This window comes from Amblyomma maculatum, chromosome 9, assembly GCF_055883805.1.
Source record: "Amblyomma maculatum isolate TAMU_Amacu chromosome 9, ASM5588380v1, whole genome shotgun sequence".
Lineage (NCBI taxonomy): Eukaryota > Metazoa > Arthropoda > Arachnida > Ixodida > Ixodidae > Amblyomma > Amblyomma maculatum.
In genome coordinates this window covers 75,717,757-75,737,016 of record NC_139352.1, presented here as the reverse complement: position 1 = coordinate 75,737,016, position 19,260 = coordinate 75,717,757, and the positions used below count along the sequence as shown (strand labels likewise).

The 19,260-nt window shown below is 44.3% G+C and overlaps 1 long non-coding RNA gene across 1 annotated transcript in view; it reads right to left on the bottom strand.

The window, feature by feature from the left end:
- LOC146179453 (uncharacterized) overlaps window positions 1-19,260 on the bottom strand; it is a 392,855-nt gene that overhangs the window by 50,568 nt on the left and 323,027 nt on the right. The window lies entirely within an intron of this gene.

Genomic DNA, 19,260 nt, shown 5'->3' with positions numbered 1-19,260 from the left:
ACCTTCACAATTGTGAGCCAGCTACCATTCATTGCGAAATGTCTGATTCTGAACGAAATCAACTAAAGGATACTGATTCAAAACTAATTGAATAAAGGAAAAATGCAACCCAGTAACGCAAGCAATGTCAGCTATGATTTCATCGCAGCACTAATATTAAAATTCATCGAAAGAATGGTGTACTTACAGTAATTATGCCTGTGGAACTACCCAGCCAGCTATATTTGTGTACAAAATAACCGGCAAACATTGCTCGAATAGGTGACTATATGTTGGTACTGCGCGATATATTTCCCAATAGAGCTATACCACCATCATTTCGAAACCTAGCCTGCCTGCCTTATTGCGACATATATTGCGTCAGCGTCACACAGCACTTCGCAGTGGCGGCAACCAATTAGTCTTGCAGTATGACATACCATGCGATGGACATATAATTGCAGTCCCACTTATAGCAATTTGGATTTAGTGTATCTTGGTATTTTAACTTGCACTTGGGTTTCACAACGTATGTCTGCCACGTCCAAAGCAAGCGGAAAATTTCAGCGGCGATATTTTGCACAGACTTGACAAGGAAAGTGTCGGTGCATACGTTTAAGTCGAGCGCAGAGAAAGAGCCCCGCGTTAGCGCGTGATCTAAAGCATATTGCGCACTTTAGCCAGCTCCATACAAGCAGGTTAGAACCAGTGACTAAATTCACAGTTTTAAGTAGCGACATGTGACAATAGAGACGGAAAAGTACAAGAACAAAGCTACCAAAATTTGGAAGATGGATAACACGAGAGGTCTACTAAGGGTTCTGCTGAGATGTCGGTAGCTCTGGCTGTCCAGACCCAGCGTTGCTGCGGCGGAAGGGTATACTTTTTTTCGTGCCTTCTCGAAACAATAAGAGTGCAGTTGGCCTTTCGAGAGGCGCCAGCAATGAGACACAGTCGTCGTGGAGTGGCTGCTTCCTGGCGAAATTGCTTTTCTGCAACGCGTGAGCCGACATTGTCCACACCCCTGCTCCCCACTCTCCCCCCCCTCCACTGCTGCAATGTAGGCTGAGATACTGTTGGCTCCTTTTTCTGCCTCTTGACAGTTGCCGTTCTCTTGGAGAACTGCTACTTTCTATTGTGTGAAGAACTAGCTAAGGAGGAGGGTGACGACTGCCAACCATGTGGTGATATTTGACATGTATTTAAGATTTATTTATATAAATACCTATCATGTAAGTTTGAGCTTGGCTTGTTTTCTGCACGCACGAGCAGCTTAGTTGTGCTTGTTAATCTTTAAGCCCATAGCTTGTATCTGTAATGTACTCACAGACATTTTCATGCAGAAAGTTTAATTAGGTATATGTAGTAGCGATTTGTTACCCTAATGTAAGTAGCTACCGGTTTCTCTCCCTATGGCTACCTGTATCACCTCAGCCTAGAGTTTTGGCGCGCAAAGTGGAAGTAGGTCACCATACGTTTCTGATGAACAATATATAATTCGATCACTGGTTAGTTTAGCCTAAGCCTTTTTGAACCAGTGTCGGCCGCGGATGGCTATGAGGAATTGTGAAAGCAATGGTCACATTAAAACAAAATAAAATGATTTCCGATAAAGGGACGCGCATGGGCAAACGTAGCACGTGATACTGTCGCTCTGTAACGCTTTACACGCTGCAGAATACGAAGCTTACGGCTGCTATGTGGTAGGGCCGAATTGAATAAAGTTGACCTAAAAAAAGATATTACTGTCGCAGAATGGCATGTGCAACACCTGGTCCATGGATTCAAGAAAATATCTAAAGACTGCATGAGAAACTCGAAATATGTTTCTGCGCTAACAAACACTTTAGGCTAGGCTAGGCTAGGCTAGGCTAGGTAAAAGTTCCGAGAGCCCTGCAGAATCTCCACTAAAGAAATGCGTAAGCCTGAGCATTGCTGCTGTATACTATATATCGCGCGCCCCTTGTAGAGATTTCGCACTGCACAAATTATGACAGTAGTCTTTGACGACACTGTGCAGCAAGCCGCACATGTTCTTGTATTTTGTTTTCTTTTTTCTGCGGTTAAGCGACACTTTACACATTTTCTGAGCCATTTTATTCTTTTTATTCGTTTTTTCTCAAAAGTACAACTTCCGGTCACTCGATACACGTACAGGCACGTCACACTTCCTGACTTCCTGTCACATGACCGATACCAAACGTCACATGACCAGAAGTATGATGTCACCACCCGGACATCAGCATTACGGTGCCTGGCGATTTTGACGTCTGATTTACTTTCTTGGCTATATTAATTACCTAAATTCTCAACTTTTTCAGACGAGATTTTTTTTATCCTCTGTCTAGTACAATCAGTTTTATTTTGGCAACTCGTTCGGTTACGACGAAATCATGCACACGACTTTAGGAGACGGCAAACTTCAGGCAGACGCTTAATGCCTGCGCATTAATAAACGGTCGTTTGTGGTACATAGTAACACACACAGTGCTCCTTAATTCATTTCACAGCACTCAGTTATAATCTCGGTGTCAAAGTGCCATGCCAACCAACTGAGCGTATTCCACACAACGTAACTTTCACACAACGCTGAGAAGCAAACTTTTTAAATTTATTGCTACTGATTTTGTGGTGCTAACTGCAGGAGTCCTAAGATGACATTTTTAAGGCTCACTAGAGCAACATTTATTTTTTTTTAACTTGGGGAGCGCTTAACCTCAGCGCGACAATTTTGTAATGGACGGCTGCTTCCGTATTGTCACACATATAACAGCACGCACCTATGGCAAGCCTTTAGAGTCAATAGGACCGTAGCTCTCAGCTACAAAATATACAGTGCCTCACATCGGCCGTGGCTGAGGAACAGCGCCCCTCTCCCGAAAAGCCCTTTTACAACTATTTCCGACGTGTTTATGACCCATAGGCGACCTTCCCTTCAACCATGCCACGTCCTTTAGTCTGTGTGTCCGTTTTGGGGCTGAGGTTGGTTCGCTCGCTTGTGTGCTTTGTGCAGCTCTCTCTCTCCTCCTCTCTCTCTCCTCTTCCTCTCTCTTTTTCTCCGTTCACCCCTTGTACGGGGCATTTCTACATTCAGTATTTCCTCTGTGCAGACCGGTTTTACGATGTAGCTATGAGTGCGGGAGGCGCGGCTTCTCTTTCACTTTGGTCCTTCTCTGCGCTGGCAATGAAGCTTAGCACGTTCATCTCTTTCAGTGTTGACTATGCAACTTAAAAATGGGAGAAATTGAAAGGCTTTCTCCACGTTGACCATGAAGCTTGTAAATGGGAACGCCCTGGCCAAGACGCCAATAATGTAAACAACAGATTAAGGGGCACATAAGCACTGCATTTAATGGTATGACGCGAGAGAGTTAATGACTCCCGTTTTCCGGCTGCCTGGCAAGTTCTCCTTAGCTACTCAATCATTTTTGTTTTCTGCATTAATTATTCCACACATACTTATTAACGTACAGTCATAATCTGCCACAGTGTGTGAAAGATACCCTGATCTTGATTTAAAATCTCTCGCTTTAATGAAAGCGTATGAACTTTCCTGCGCTTGTCGTCGGGTCAGCGTGTCTACATAAGGGTCTTGAAGGCAGAATTTCATCACATCCTCCCATCTCAGTGGTGAAGCCCGAGTTATCAGATGGCAGAAGGTGGTGATGCAGGAAATGGTGAGCCAGTAAGATGTTGCAAAAGAATGCTTTTCAGGTTAGGACACACCTTCAGTGGGTAAAATGCATAGAAAAGGATAGAAGAGGTAAGCAGTGCTACGAACCTACCTCGCATATGATTAACTAAGCAAATCGGTGGTAAATATTATAGGAGAGGGAATCAATTGGTTGTTTAATTATCGGGACAGAGGGAAGGAGGGGGGGGGGTGCGTTTGCTGTCCCGTCCTTTGTGATGTAACTTTGTGAGTTGAATTCTGTTTTAAACGTCTTCAACCTTATCTTTGAAGTTCTCACTGGCATTGCGCTTTGCGAGCGATTCACATATCTGATGGCCTTGTTTTATTGAGAAAGATTTTATATTTGATACCTGAGTGGCCTAACCTTTGCACCATTTCATCCATGAGAAAAGCGCATTCGCACCTAGGCCCAACCAGACTATCCAATGCTCAAATTCAGCCAAATCCACTCCAAGGTCAAATTTCAGATAGGCCAAGACATGCCTATGCTGTACATGAATTTCTATACCCTGCAGTGTCATCCCGAATATTGAACTTTGCATGGTCGATTACACCCGGCCATCCCTTTTTGATTCTGTCCGAGGCTTGATATGGGTCGAGGTAGACATCGTTAAATACGCTGGAAGTTGGCTGGAAATGCTTTCGCAATCAAGATTTGCTGGACGCAGAAATTTCCCCTCTGAGGGTATGACGCGTCAGCGTTGAGAGTTTTGCGTCTTCGACTACTCGTGCCGATAATCATTCCCGTACATACACGCGCGTGTTTCTGTTTCCTTAATGGTTATTCTCTTAATTTTTGTCTCCATTATCACGCGAATTGTAACAGCATAAAATCGTAGGCTACCAGATTATGTTAAAGACGACCCAACGTAGATATTCACCCGGCTTCACTTCAACCAGACCGTGTGGGCATTCCTGCGTGGCCTAGTATTAGCGTGTCCTGACTCATCGCCTAAGGATCCTGAAAGGTTTGATTCCCTTCTAATCCAATCGCAAAGGAGGAGAAGCCCGAGTTGACAGCTCTTGCTATTCCATGTGCTCGCATGATGTCAAACAACACGACGACCAGTCTGCATGACCATGTAGCCCGAGAGCTACCACCAACCAAATCCATGTCAGTGAAGTTAAGCTCAAAATGCCGACAACAGCGACATTGGATTTTATGAAGACCGGGGTGGCGCTAAAAAATAATCTAAACACTCCGTACTGCAATTAAAACATTAGTTCTGCGATAATCTCTTTCCTCAGCGCCTTCTGCATTTTCTCAAGCGATTCCAAAGTTGTCCTGTTTCGGTGCAACACTGGCTGCATGAGTTCGGCAAGTTTGGAGCTCATGCCGTGGAGTTGCGGTCCTTATTTAGGCAGTTTCGGCGGAGCTCAGTTCTCTCTGCTTCCATATAGAATGTTCGAGTGCAGGCCTGTCTTTTTGTCTTGGTGTCGCAACCAGATTGTTTCCAGCTGCATTCGTCCTATATGAACGGCAGCCAAAACATCAAATGATACAAAAAAGTTTTCCCACAGGAAATAATTCGAACTGAGCGTTTATATATCAAACACCAACTATAGGATATCGTTGTTTTCTTAAAAATGTCGCTGAATGCATTCTACGCACATACTTTACGAATGTGCGCAGAAACGGTGCCTGCCCGGTTCGATCGACTTGACTACTTATGTTTAGAATTCTGATGCCAAGATTAGCGGGGCAACTCCGCTTTTCAAGTACTGCAACACTTTCATTAAGATTTAAGGGCCAGATTCTCAGACCGATGAGCCGGTAGCGCCCTATTGTTGCACTACAGCTGCAGTTACACTTCAGAGATTACGAGCCAGCCAAGAACACGCAATGCACTCGGTGGGATCTTTTGCAATGAGAATATTGAAGTTCACCGAGCAAGCACCGCGCTGTCAAAAGGAATGCGAAATTGCTGCACTCTTCTTTTGAAACAATCTAGAAGGTTCAGTAAAATAGAATAGAAAATAAAAAATTCTATTCTTCCATTGGCCAATCAGCTCTGTGCAAGTTCCATGCATCTGAGTCCTGACAACTGTGACGCTGAATTCCTGAATCCGGAAAACGTGAAGACATCGTGTTGTCTCGCTCAGAGTCACGATGTTACACCATTCAGTCGAAACGAACAACGAGTTTACAAAGTAGAACTTCGAAATTCGGCGCGAGCAGACGGAGGTAAAATACGCTTAAGGTTCCACACCAATAGGCGCCCATTAATCTGCAAGGAGCAATGCCTGCAAACAGCAAGAGAAGCTCGAACATCGCATTTCATTGGAGAAATGATTAACAATCTACAATATACATTCAGTTGCATGTTTCTTACTTCCTCTTCATGGATGGCGCCGTTTTGAACAGACACCTCTTTTCTGTGAAGGTACAAGAAGATGCGGTAACACCAAACGCTTCCGGATTATTGTGCAAAAAAAAAAAAGAGAAATTATGAACGGCGTTTACAGAATCATGCAGGTTGCTGCATTAAAAAGGGCGCCGACATTGCAAATAAAAGGGGACAAGCAAAATAGCAAAAAGTAAAACAAATAATATCTCATTCACATTTATTTAGCAGTGCTACGCAGCTCTTTTTATAAGGAAGGCTAACGCGAAGCTGAAAAAAAAAAAGCTGGAAAAGAAGCAGAAAGTATCGCGGGAGCGCCGAGCAGGATCGCGAGAAGAAACTTGAAGGTTCCCTGTTGTGGAGTAACGTCCGGTGGAGGACCTTCCCAAAAAAAAAAAAAAAAAAAAAAAACATCTTGAAATAGAAATTCGTTTCTTTTAGTGATTTTCTGGAGAAATAGAGCTTGAAATAGATGCCACTGCCAAAGGGTTGACGTAGGAAATAAGAGAAAAAGCACACGAATATTTACGAATATCTGATATAGAAGCGCAGGGATAAAAATCAAGGACCACGTGCATCTTCGGTCAGCGAGCGAAAAAAGTTGTAAGAAATTTTGATGGCAGGCTGAAGTTTGTGAGGCGCGGTCCTTGTGGAGGCGTTGGCGCTGTGGACCCACAATGAAGCCTGGCAAAAAAGCTTTCTTTACTCCTGGCACTGTTTGCACGTGGCGTTCCCGCCTTTCATTTTGTCGCCTGTACTGCGTTCGCCTAAACAACACAATGAACGGGAACGGGTCGTGACGTGGACCTTCGGGTGTGCTGCCGGTGGGCCTTCAATATCACTAATTACCTCTTTTTACTTACCCTACTTTTGCGTTTTCTACAGGAGTGCCTCGAAGGCTTTGCTACTCTATTCTGGCGCTCATTTTTGCTCATGAGGCTTCAGAAACGAAGCTACTATTTTGACCCACGCCGAGCTGTCAGCTGCTCACACTGCGACCGAGTCATTGTACGGAAACAAGAATTTGAGTGCCGTTTAGGCTCCAGCATTAAAGCATTGGCACGGCGTTATGAATTACGCTCTCGTCTGTAGCTTCCCTTGCGTGTTTTCGTTCGCGTATAAGCACTCTCCTACTCGATTAGTCAATGATCCATTTCTATCCCTTTACTATTTTACTTATACTACTAGCCTGCAGCTGTCAGCTACCACGTCATGCGAAAGGCCACCCGACATAGATAACTATGAAGTCCTGCTTTAACCAAGCCGTACCAACGTACCTGCTTGGCGTATGGGCGGCGTGTCTAACTCTGGGTAAAAATGTCCCGGGTTTGAATCACACGTCTCCCTCTCATCTCAGAGGAGCTGGGACCACGTGGCAACGCGATCAGGTCATACGTTCTCGGGATGTCACACAATCTGCCGACCGATCTGTGCGCGGGAATATCAGAGAGGTTCGTCAATGGAATCAGATGCATTACATTTTCATTTACAGATATTATGCAGACGATACATTTGTTCTTGTTTTTCATGCCTATTATTTTATGGCTTGCACTTTTCGACTAAGCAGCACAACAGACAAGAAAGGTCGCGACTTGAGCCCTTCGGTTACGGCAGATGGGGATTTCAATATCGCTAGTTAACCTTTTTCATTTACCCTACTAACCCTACCCTACCCTAAGACCCTAAGATGTATATAACCAGCCCTTATACATAGCATTCATTGATTACGAAAAAGCATTTGACTCAGTTGAAACCTCGGCGGTGATGCAGGCATTGCGAAATCAGGGGGTAGACGAGCCGTACGTGAAAGTGCTGGAAGATATATATAGTGGCTGCACAGCAACCATAGTTCTACATAAAGAAAGCAACAGAATTCCCATAAAGAAAGGTGTTAGGCAAGGAGACACAATCTCCCCAGTATTATTCACAGCTTGTTTAGAGGAAGTATTCAGAGACTTGGAATGGGAGCAGTTAGGGATAAGGGTAGATGGAGAATACCTCAGTAATCTGCGATTTGCTGATGACATTGCCTTGCTAAGCAACTCGGGAGATGAACTGCAAATAATAATTGATGACCTAGACAGGAAAAGTAGAAAGGTAGGCTTGAAAATCAATATGCAGAAGACTAAGGTAATGTTCAACAGCCTCGGGAAGGAACAGGAGTTTACATTAGGTAGCGAAATACTCGAAGTAGTAGGCGAATATATCTACTTAGGACAGGTAGTAACCGCAGATCCGGATCATGAAAAGGAAATAACAAGAAGAATAAGATTGGGATGGAGCGCATTTGGCAAGCACTCGCAGATTATGACTGGCAGCTTACCGGTATCGCTCAGGAGGAAAGTATACAACAGTTGCATCTTGCCTGTACTCACCTATGGGGCTGAAACGTGGAGGCTAACCAAGAGAGTTCTACTTAAGTTGAGGACAACCCAGAGGGCTATGGAACGAAAAATGGTAGGGGTAACATTAAGGGACAGAAAGCGTGCAGAGTGGGTCAGAGAAATAACTCAAGTTAACGACATTCTAGTGGAAATTAAGAAGAAGAAATGGTCATGGGCAGGACATGTAGTGCGAAGAGAGGATAACCGATGGTCGCTGAGGGTAACAAACTGGATTCCAAGGGAAGGAAAGCGTAGCAGGGGGCGGCAGAAAGTTAGGTGGGCGGATGAGATTAAGAAGTTCGCAGGGGTCAAGTGGATGCAGCTAGCACAGAACCGGGTTAAGTGGAGAGATATGGGAGAGGCCTTCGCCCTGCAGTGGGTATAATCAGGCTGATGATGATGATGATGATGATGATGATGATGATGATGATGACCCTAAGAAGTTCGCAAGGGTCAAGTGGATGCAGCTAGCAAAGAACCGGGTTAATTGGAGAAATATGGGAGAGGCCTTCGCTCTGCGGTGGGTATAGTCAGGCTGATGATGATGATGATGATTTACGCTACTACTTTTGTATTTTCTACAGAAGCTGCCAACTCATTTGAGATCAAAGGGTGGACACATATTATAACCTTGGAACCTGAATGTTTGGTGCTGGTTCTCCTTTTCCTTTCTATATCGCGGCACACTCCTCGCCAAGAGCATAAAAATCTACAGGTGTAATTAAGGTTCCCTCTGTTTTATCCCAAACAAAGAGAACAAAATTTCAGTGAACTGCACAGGAGCACACACATAGGGAAAGATGCCGAAATTAGGCGTCGACCTAGTTTAGCGATCGCCTTAGGCCTGTCGTATAGGGAGGCGTCTGCTTTGCGCTGATCATTTACACTCTCACGACATCAGGGTCGCCGCTATCACTTCTGCAAGGTCCTAGTCGTCAGTCGCACCTCGGTCTTTCTTCGCCACCAACGAATGGCTGCAAGCATAGATAGCTGTCGTCTACACAGTCATCAATCTTCCGAGCGCGATTACTATAATCCAATTCATCCGCAACTGTGCAATACGCAGCTGCTGTCTGTTCACGCGTGTTTGTTTTCGGTTCGTTTCCCAGCCTGCTGGCCGAGTGAACCTTGGCCGTAGATCCCTCTAGCCGAGAACTTTGTCATATTAGTTGCAGGAACATGCCTTAATAATGAACAGCTTAAGGCACAAAGCTAAAGGTACAAGATAGAGAGACACGAGGAACATAAAAATGAGTGCCTGCAGTGGTGTCAGTGATAACGTCACTCGAAGCCTGACGTAGTGCGATAGCGAGGAACGTCAGCGGCAAAAGAGAAAGCTGCTAAGCTAGCTTTTTTGTTCGTTTTTTTACTTTTATTTCCATCTGTTTTCTACGGCGTCTCTTAACTTTCTCGTGGTCATATTGCCCTATTATTTAAATAAAAAATAGCAGTAGTTAAACGCGGTTCAGGAAAGTTTGACAAGCGATAGCTCTGTTTTTAATTTTGCTAACGTCACGTGTTCACATCACATAATCATGCGCCAATGACATGATCTTTGACATTGCTGAGGACCAATTGCGTTTCAAGGTGGAATGTCATCAGTCATGGTCACACGGTCAGTAAGCCATGTGGTCACGCACCAGCTTCTCGAGGCATAACACACTGGGCGAAAAATGTCGCTAGACGTGCTAAGCTCCATTTTGACTTTTCTATCTTCAAGGTCACCCGAACAGAGCAAGGAGGTCTCCGGGTTTGTACTTTTAGGATCAGAGCTATCGCTCTACTATGAAACAGCTACTGAAGTCTCATTTCGTATGTCTTCCTTTATACCAGTGAAACAAACTATCAATTCCCCTAACAGCACAGTTTTCTACCAAGACAGGATAGCGCTGAAACAGCTGCTCAGGCGTGTAAGATGTGTAGTGGTCTTCTCGAATTTGTCGGTGTCGGTACCGATCTGCTTCTGTTGCAAGGGCAGAAGACGGAATATCATAGACAGCATCCGACATGTGTCACTGGTACGACCAGCCTGACATAATCCCAGATGCTCATATTGCCAAAAGTATCAACCTCTCCCCCTCCCCTCCTTGAAAAATAAAGCTTTCGGGGCATTTAAGCATCGCCTTTAAGAGTACAGCACGACTGCATGATAAGGTCCTATCCGCATCAAGCATTCACTAGGACAGTGCACCTTTGTTCCGACTGAACGAAATAGCCCAACAAATACCATACTAGAAAACAAATAGGACGTTCATGGCCACAGGGGCAGCGTACAGCTGGAAGCAATATGAGAGGGAACTTAGAAAAGCGCTACCACCGAAAGGTGATGAGAACCCGTGATAAAGGCGCATGTAAAGTAAGCTTGGTCGGCTACTCTTTCCGAGCATGCCACTGGTGGTAGCCATTCTCGTCTTGTGCCGGTGGTAGCACTTTTCAAAATGCGAAGGCCATGCACTCCCGTTTCCCTCTTATATTGCTTCTAGCTGTACCTGTCTTGCACTCTAGAAGTTATACATCCAGCTCCCTCACATTAACCTAATTATCGTTTAAGCTTGGAACCTACTTGATAAAGTTGACGCCGATCAGAATACCTTTTACTGCTTGAATTTTATTGTTCCGTCAAAATATTTTGCTAACACCGAGTGAAGCCGACATTAAGTTTCGACGACACAGAGATCTGAATTCTCTCGTCTCAAATGAAAAACAAATGAAATAAAAATGAAAAAGAAAGTTTAGAAATGTGTAACCTGGATCTGACACGTTTTGCAGTCTACGACAGTCGTTGGTATTTTCTTTGAAACTTCTGATCAAACGGCTGGCGGTGCTGGACGACTTGACGAAGGAACCCCTGCTTTACTTGGAGGCCAAGAAAATCAGTGTATCTCCCAGCAGTCGTGCCACTGTTACAGGCAAGGGGAGATAGCTGCTTCCGCAACCCGTCCACGTCCGCGACGCTAATGTATCTTTTCCATCGCCTACATGCCTGTCGAAGCATTGGCGTCACATTGAGCCCGAACTCGAGATAGGAGGAATATAAATTGGTGTTGGCTGAAAAGAGGAAGAAAAATCTTCCTCAGTAGGAATAATCGGAGAAACATGAGAAAAGTGGAGGTAGCCTTGAAACTATACGTCTTACAGGCCGGCAAAGGTTTTATACCTCTGGCACACGCACAAACCAAGTCACTCGCCTGATGTCTAGAGCAGTTGCTAAAAAGATGACTGGTCCTTTATTTTACTGTTTGAAATACTTTTTTCCTTGCGTCAGGCAGTAAACTCCAGATGGCGAGGTGCCAGAGAGCCTTAAAAAACAACAAAGTTGAGGAAGTGAACAGGATGGTTAAGCGGGCGAGTTGGTGATATATTTTCAAAAAAAAAAAAAAAAAAAACAAAAAAAAAAACAGCGCGAACAAACAGGGACGAAAGGAAGAAAACACAGGAACAAGCGCTGACTCTCAACTAAAGTTTAATCACAGGAAGCACGCTTATATAAGGGAACAGAAAGCAATAAAACACCAAAACCAGAACGCACGTGCTACTATGCGATATCCAGATATGCAACCTTACAGTCACTCAGGAGCAGATGTGGTTTGCTGACACACAATCTTTCTTTCTTAGCCATATTATGCGCCTCGATGATTTCCCTTGTCAACTGGCCGGAGTGTTTGTGCAAAATGTCAGTAAAGCGTGTTTCCTGTGATTAAACTTTAGTTGAGAGTCAGCGCGTGCTCCCATGCTTTCTTCCTTTCGTTCCCGTTTGTTCGCGCGGTTTTTTGGAAAATTGAGGAATTGAAGCAATGAAGCCTAAGCAACTCCCTAGTCGAATCTTAGCTGCTCATTATGAAAAAAAAAAAAAAAGTCGATGCAAAATGAGCACAAAAACTGCTGAAATGCAAACCGAGCCCCAAAAGAACGTCAACGAGACATTTTACCTAGCACCTCCATCGCCTGTCAGCTGGGAGACAGAGCTTTAGTACCACAGCCAACAAGGGCGTCGAGGAACCGATACACAGTACGCTGTTGATGATGATCCACAAATGAGGATGAAGTTTCATAAAACGAAGGGTGATGACGAGTAATCACAGATGTGTATGAAGTTCACGATAAGGGCTCATAGTATATATTAAAATTACATGACTGCACTTAAATCTGCTTAAGAGTGGAAATGGCGGAAGCCACTTACAGGACTATTTTCACTAACTGCATCATCAATGTCATCTCTTCTATAATCATCACTATCGCTACCATCATAATTATCAACTGAATGCACCTTCATTGTCATCGCTACTACCATCACTATCATTATCACTGACGACCCTCATTATCATGGCTACAATCATCATTATCATTATGACCAACAGTGCATTGTCATTTTTGCCATCATTCTCACGCTATACAAGGAAAATTACGATCGGCTTTCGACGAGCCCGGCGTGTAGGAGGGGTTTTCACGCTCGGCTTGGGATCGGAGGGATAGAGGCTCGATTTCGGGTGGAAACTGATATTGTTTTAAGTGTCACTTGCCACGAAATACTTTTGCCTTAATATTCAAAAAGCGATTGCATAGAAACCTTTGATGTATGTACGTCGAATTTACTGCTTTTTTGTATCGATATTATCGCTGAACCCCTCCAGGTCTGTCTGCGCATAACCGGACGTCTTTTCAGGTCATCTAGCTAGTAGTTATGTTCCTAGAATAAGTTTACAGATGGTGACGCGGAGGCAATAAAGATAAATTTAAACGTATAACTGTGATTAAATTGTACCTGTTTTTTCAGTGTGGTTGCTACCACTGTGTAAAAAGAGGTAGAAGCATCTACTTTTCGTGAAATTATGCTGTACAATTTTGGTCTTGTTGTTTACATTTCTTACTGGTGAAGTGCATTTGACATCATCATGCTATTTCTTATGGCCTTTGAGTTGCTCTTTCTTCTCTTCTCCTTTTGTTCCTTTCCATACGTGTAGGGAAGCCTGCTGAGCATCGCTTAGTCAACCTCCCTGTCTTTCGGTCTTTGTTTTTTATTAATATTGTTTGGAATCTATGGACGCGGTAGGCTCCTATAATGACCAACTTAGTGGTTGTTGTTCAGTAACTGTCGGTTGCTTTATGTTTTTATTAATACGCATGCGCAGTGCGTAGTTACTGGCATCACTACATGTTCACCAATACATGTGGCGCGGTGCATATAGTATTTTTTTTCTTGTCGTTCCTGTTCTACTTCGTACACTTGAATGTTACGGCAACGCCGCAGATACGAGAAAAATGCGTGCCATGAATATCGTTTGCGATCTGCGGACGCGGTGCGCTTCTATAATGATCAACTTAGTCGTTGCTGTTCGGTAGCGGTTGGTAGTTTTAGTTGTTATCAATTCGATCCCCTCAAAACTCTGCAATCCTTCTTTGAGAGTATCTGATAGAGCTCATCACCATCGTCCCCATTGTCACCCTCGTCACCAGCATGCCCACCAGGCCCATAACGAATCACAGAAGCAGCCTATCACATCACTGCACGTGATGTGAGAAGCTCAGCGGACATCCTGTCAAGGCGCAGTACATAATCGCCCCTAGATGGCATCAGGCTGCTTCGCAGTTTAATCTGATAAGCACACTAGGTCCTCAGAAAGAGCTGGCGCTTACACGTCGTGTTCAATAGAAGTGATGTGCATCCTGAGTAATGACAGACATGTTACTTTTCGTGTACTCCTCGAATCACCTTCCCTCCAATTCAATAGACGCCGGACAGATGGTTCAATACCTCCATGGTTTGTACACTCGAAGCCGGAAAGTTTTGGCTGATTTTCATCGTATCAGCGTCACGTTACAAGGCCTAGACACTTATCAAATATTTCAGGTTTTTTTAGCAGTCCTTGACTCTTACAAAAATTAAATTGGTGGCAAAGAAAGTTAATCTCGTAAAAGTCACGCTAAAGTCTGTACATCTTTTTTATTGCGACTATAAAAAAACCGTCTATCACATTGTGAGCCTTCCATGAGTATACTGAAAAATAATAATATAACTAGTAGTTTGAATGCGTAAGCGCGTTGTAATGGCTACGGTTAATTACCAAAAAATTCGCAAAGCTAAGGCGAGCGAATCCGAATCTCAAGCAAGGCGAAAGAGAACTTGCCCTGAGGTGGCTAGCCGTTGCTTGGGGTCAAGCGGGTCAATGAGAAGCAAAACCCAAGGCCCAGGTAAGGCGACAAAATGTCAAAAACCATTGAAAAAAAAAAAGCAACAAATAACAAAAAATTCGCAGTCAAACCATGAGAAAAAAGTGGAACAGTGAAAACAAAAGAAAAATATAGGAAAAAGAACGCGGAAGGAGATCAAAGAAGAAGATGTATGCAGACGCGGTGAAGGAATAAACCAAGCTAAGGCAGAGAAAAAGAGAAGGTAGGCGAGAATAAAATCGAAGGAGAGAAAGGAGGACAAAAAAGACACCAAAGCAACTTAGCAAAAGAAGAAAATAGAAGAAATGACGTGGGAGAAAATATAGCGATATAACGGTACCCGTACCTTTCAACTATAGTTAAGTTTAGCGAGCCGTTATCGGGTTTTGTTTTCATGTCTACTTCCTATTGGCACTCCCATGCTATCATAGCTCTGCCAATGCAACTAAAGAAAGGCATCTTTCTTTTGCAAAAGAAGAACTTGAAATCCTTTCTTTGCAGCAACAAATTCTATTTACAGATGGCGTAGAATCGAAGCAAAGAATAAAAAAAAAAGAAAAACAGATAAGCGATGCATTGAGTCGTTGAACCAAAGCACGTCTTCCAGACTTTACGACAGCCTACTCGACGCATGCTCGCCTCGTTTCAACAGCCAAGAACTGAACCGATGTGGGCGCAACAAGGATCAGCCTACTATGCCCTCAAATACCAGCGGTTGTACAGGAAAAGAAAGCAGTGCCAAAAAAGGAGGTATTAAAATGACAGAAAGCACTCAAGTTCTCTTTCGAACAGGGCATATTAATACAAACAGATAGGATATCTAAAACGTCTCAACACAGAAAGAAACGGAAAATATACGAATAGCCCCTGCCGCGCTCGAAAGAGGACTGAATTCTATGCCACATCTATTTGGTCCACTTTGGGTCAGCTCCTGACCTGGTTTCTGAGATGTTTATGTGAACGAAGTTTCTTATCTCTGCGTTGCCTTTGTTAAGCCTTTATTTCACAGATTCTTTGTCAGTTGTTCTCTTGTGAGCATCAAAATTGTGCTTGAAAAGCTCTCCATTTCTCGTGCAGTGGGTGCTTATTACGATGTTTTCGTGGCAGGAAAGCCGAACAAATCTGTTTACGAACCGAGTGACATGTGTTTATGGCGAAGAAGACTTCGATCGGAAAGTGCTTCTTGAGGAATACGAAGCCACACTTCTGGTTTCTGAAGTGGGGAACCGTGCGGACAGGTAGAAATATTATTCTGAAATGCTAGTGCCGTCGAAGGTACTAATTACGTCTCCCATATTTTTGGCTCGAAACGGAACTTTGGCATGCAAGGAGAGTTTCTGTGCGCCTGGGCACTCATGCTAGAGCGTTGTTTTACGCGTTCTTAATCAGTCTTTTCGTTGAAAAAACAATCGACCTTTTGGTCATGACAGAAAATTAAGAAAGATTCATGTGTATCACCGTCTCAATCCGCATGTTATCTATGACCGCGATCTAGCTTACAACCAGTCTATACAACAAGCAACTGATTAGGCCATATCCACTTGATCCCGGTTGATTGAATGCAAATGGTATTGCCCGCACTTCTGAAAAATACTCAAGACAAATGACATAAATCATGGTGGCCAAACTTGATGGTTATTCACCAGTTTGATTGATAGGTTCATGTGGTCTAACGTCCCAAAGCAACTCAGTCTATGAGAGACGCCTAGGGAAAGGCTTCGAAAGGCGGTGCCAAGGCACTGTCCCCACCTCCTTATTATGCAAAGAAACTGGTCACAAAATGTCCTTTCAAAAAGCCAAGAGTTGGGACAAAGATGGTGGGAGGTGTTAGCAAAGAAGAAACCGTCTACATAAAGTAGACTTCCCTCTGAATCGCAAAGTACGCGGGAGAATATCCGAGGAAGACAGTAAATTTGGAAAGCAAAAGGAAGTCCTTGAAGTAGTTCGTTTGCTCCATTGTAGTGGGTATACCGTTGATGTTGCTTATTTTTCGCCCAGTAGGGGTGCTTTTTTTTTGGCCGCTCTGCTGCCTTGAGGCGTCGTTCTGGCGTCGTTCGGTACCAATGTCAGACAAACGGGACGCGAGCCGAATGCAGATTGCGCGACACTCCGCTTCGCTAAAAACGGTGCAGTGTTGTGGAAGCCAGAAAGCTTTCACCAGCTATTCAGAGGCCCACCACGCAGGGTAATGAACTGCCGCATTGAACGCGTTGCGACTGAACAGCAATCGATAATCTGCGTGCTTCGAACGAGCTCTACCGACTTAGAAGTTTCAAATACATTCCACCGTTTCTGTGAGCTGGACAGTGTTGGTATATCTGATCCTGTAACGAGCGCTTGCCAAGACAGCGTAGTTTTAGAGAGTTTCGCGAGAGCATCCAGCTGCGAAACGTGCGGTATGAAGTCACACTTCCCGACAAGACCATGGATGTTAGCCTCGGTGACAATCATTGTGCGGCGCTCACTCTACACTACAGCCTGGTTCAACGCCAAGGCGTTGGTGCCGACTTGCTTCAGCAGTACGACGCAGTAGTCAGACTACATGAAGTGGACGGGTATACAGTAAAAGTACGGTGCGAACAGTGTCTCGGAGAGATTTATTACATGCTTGACAAAGCTTCAATGCCAGGATCATCTACAACAACGCGGCTGCGCGTCATCTTGAATGCGTCGTCGCACCCGCATGGTTTCTCAACAGAGTAGGACCGCTCGACGAAAGCCACGTCCCTCATTAATTATATGGTGGCGATGCTAGGGATTTTCCTACTGCATCCGATTGGCCTCACCGGTGATATTCTAAGGGGTTTTCTGAGTTCGCTTTTCAGCGGCATGACCGAGATGCTCTGCGTTTCTTGTAATTATATGGTGACGATGCTAGGGATTTTCCTACTGCATCCGATTGGCCTCACCGGTGATTTTCTAAGGGGTTTTCTGCAGTTCGCTTTTCAGCGGCATGACCGAGATGCTCTGCGTTTCTTGTAATTATATGGTGACGATGCTAGGGATTTTCCTACTGCATCCGATTGGCCTCGCGGGTGATATGCTAAGGGGTTTTCTGCAGTTCGCTTTTCAGCGGCATGACCGAGATGCTCTGCGTTTTTTGTAATTATATGGTGACGATGCTAGGGATTTTCCTACTGCATCCGATTGGCCTCACCGGTGATTTTCTAAGGGGTTTTCTGCAGTTCGCTTTTCAGCGGCATGACCGAGATGCTCTGCGTTTCTTGTAATTATATGGTGACGATGCCAGGAAGTTTCCTGCTGCATCCGATTGGCCTCACCGGTGATATGCTAAGGGGTTTTCTGCAGTTCGCTTTTCAGCGGCATGACAGAGATGCTCTGCGTTTCTTGTAATTATATGGTGGCGATGCTAGGGATTTTCCTACTGCATCCGATTGGCCTCGCCGATGATATGCTAAGGGGTTTTCTGCAGTTCGCTTTTCAGCGGCATGACCGAGATGCTCTGCGTTTTTTGTGCCTTCGGGACGCACCACTACACGAGAGTCATTTGCCGGCCATTCAGGAGCACAAAATGACGGGTGTGCCCTGCGGGGCGACTTCAAGCCCGCTTATTTTGGGCACAACATTACTTCCCGTTTACAACACGTTGAAGCCCTCTTCGTCTCTCTCCGGTGGGTTCGGTGGCGGAGCTCCTCGTACCTTCCTAGAGGGTCGTTGGCGTTCCTCTTTCTACCTCCAGAAAAGATCGACGGAGGAGCTCACAGTAACCTTCCTGTTTTCGGCACCAAAAATATATAGTAGAAGCAGCGTGGACACCAGGCCGTCTCTGACTACTTTTAATTCCCAGCTTCCCCACTGCCGTCAATACTACAACATGGCGCTCAGTCTCTAACGCTTCCCCAGTCTCAAACCTCATCTTCGTTTTGATCCCTGATCAGTGCGAATCTGCAACAATCATAGCCATCGATAGGTTACCCAAGGGGCCAAATTTGTCATAGCCCTGCAAACTTTATCAGGAAATGTATACTTGGTTACCTGAAGTATTAGAATATAGGTAGGGACACAAAGCTGCCGGCTACCGATGTTCTCAGAAGGAATTCTCCCGGTAAAAGAAAACATAATGAGGGACTCTAGCGACTAAAGAAGTGAAAGGCGAAAGCCTGAGTGCCACATTCTGCTACGCAGCTGGCGCTAATAAGTAATTTTTTAAATAATTGGTCATTAAGTAGGTAATTATTTAACTACACAGTTCATTATTTATACATTAATTAGTTAACTACTGAATTACTTGATTAGTATAAATTAGTAATAAATATACCTTAAAAAGTCGTTAATTAGTAATTGATCATTGATTGGCATGTGGCCATATAAGGCATGCATTCGAGCATACTGTGCTGGTGTTCCGTGATACGTCTACACCCCTATGACGTCATCCCGCCTCGGCCAATCAGAGTCGCCGCAAAAGCGGGACACATTTTATCCACCACAGCAAGAGCCATTAAAGGCTTTCACTTTAAAAAACAAAGTTAGGGCGTACGAGATTACAGCAATTGCATTATAAATGAATGCGCAATTTATACAATTTATTACTGATAGGACCACAGGCACCGCATGATCGTGTGTTGAACTAGATAATGGGTGGGATATTCTCAGTACATCCTGACACCTGGAGACGGCAAATGTATCGATGTTGTTCACGTTCTATATTGTTTCTTGGGATGATATGAAT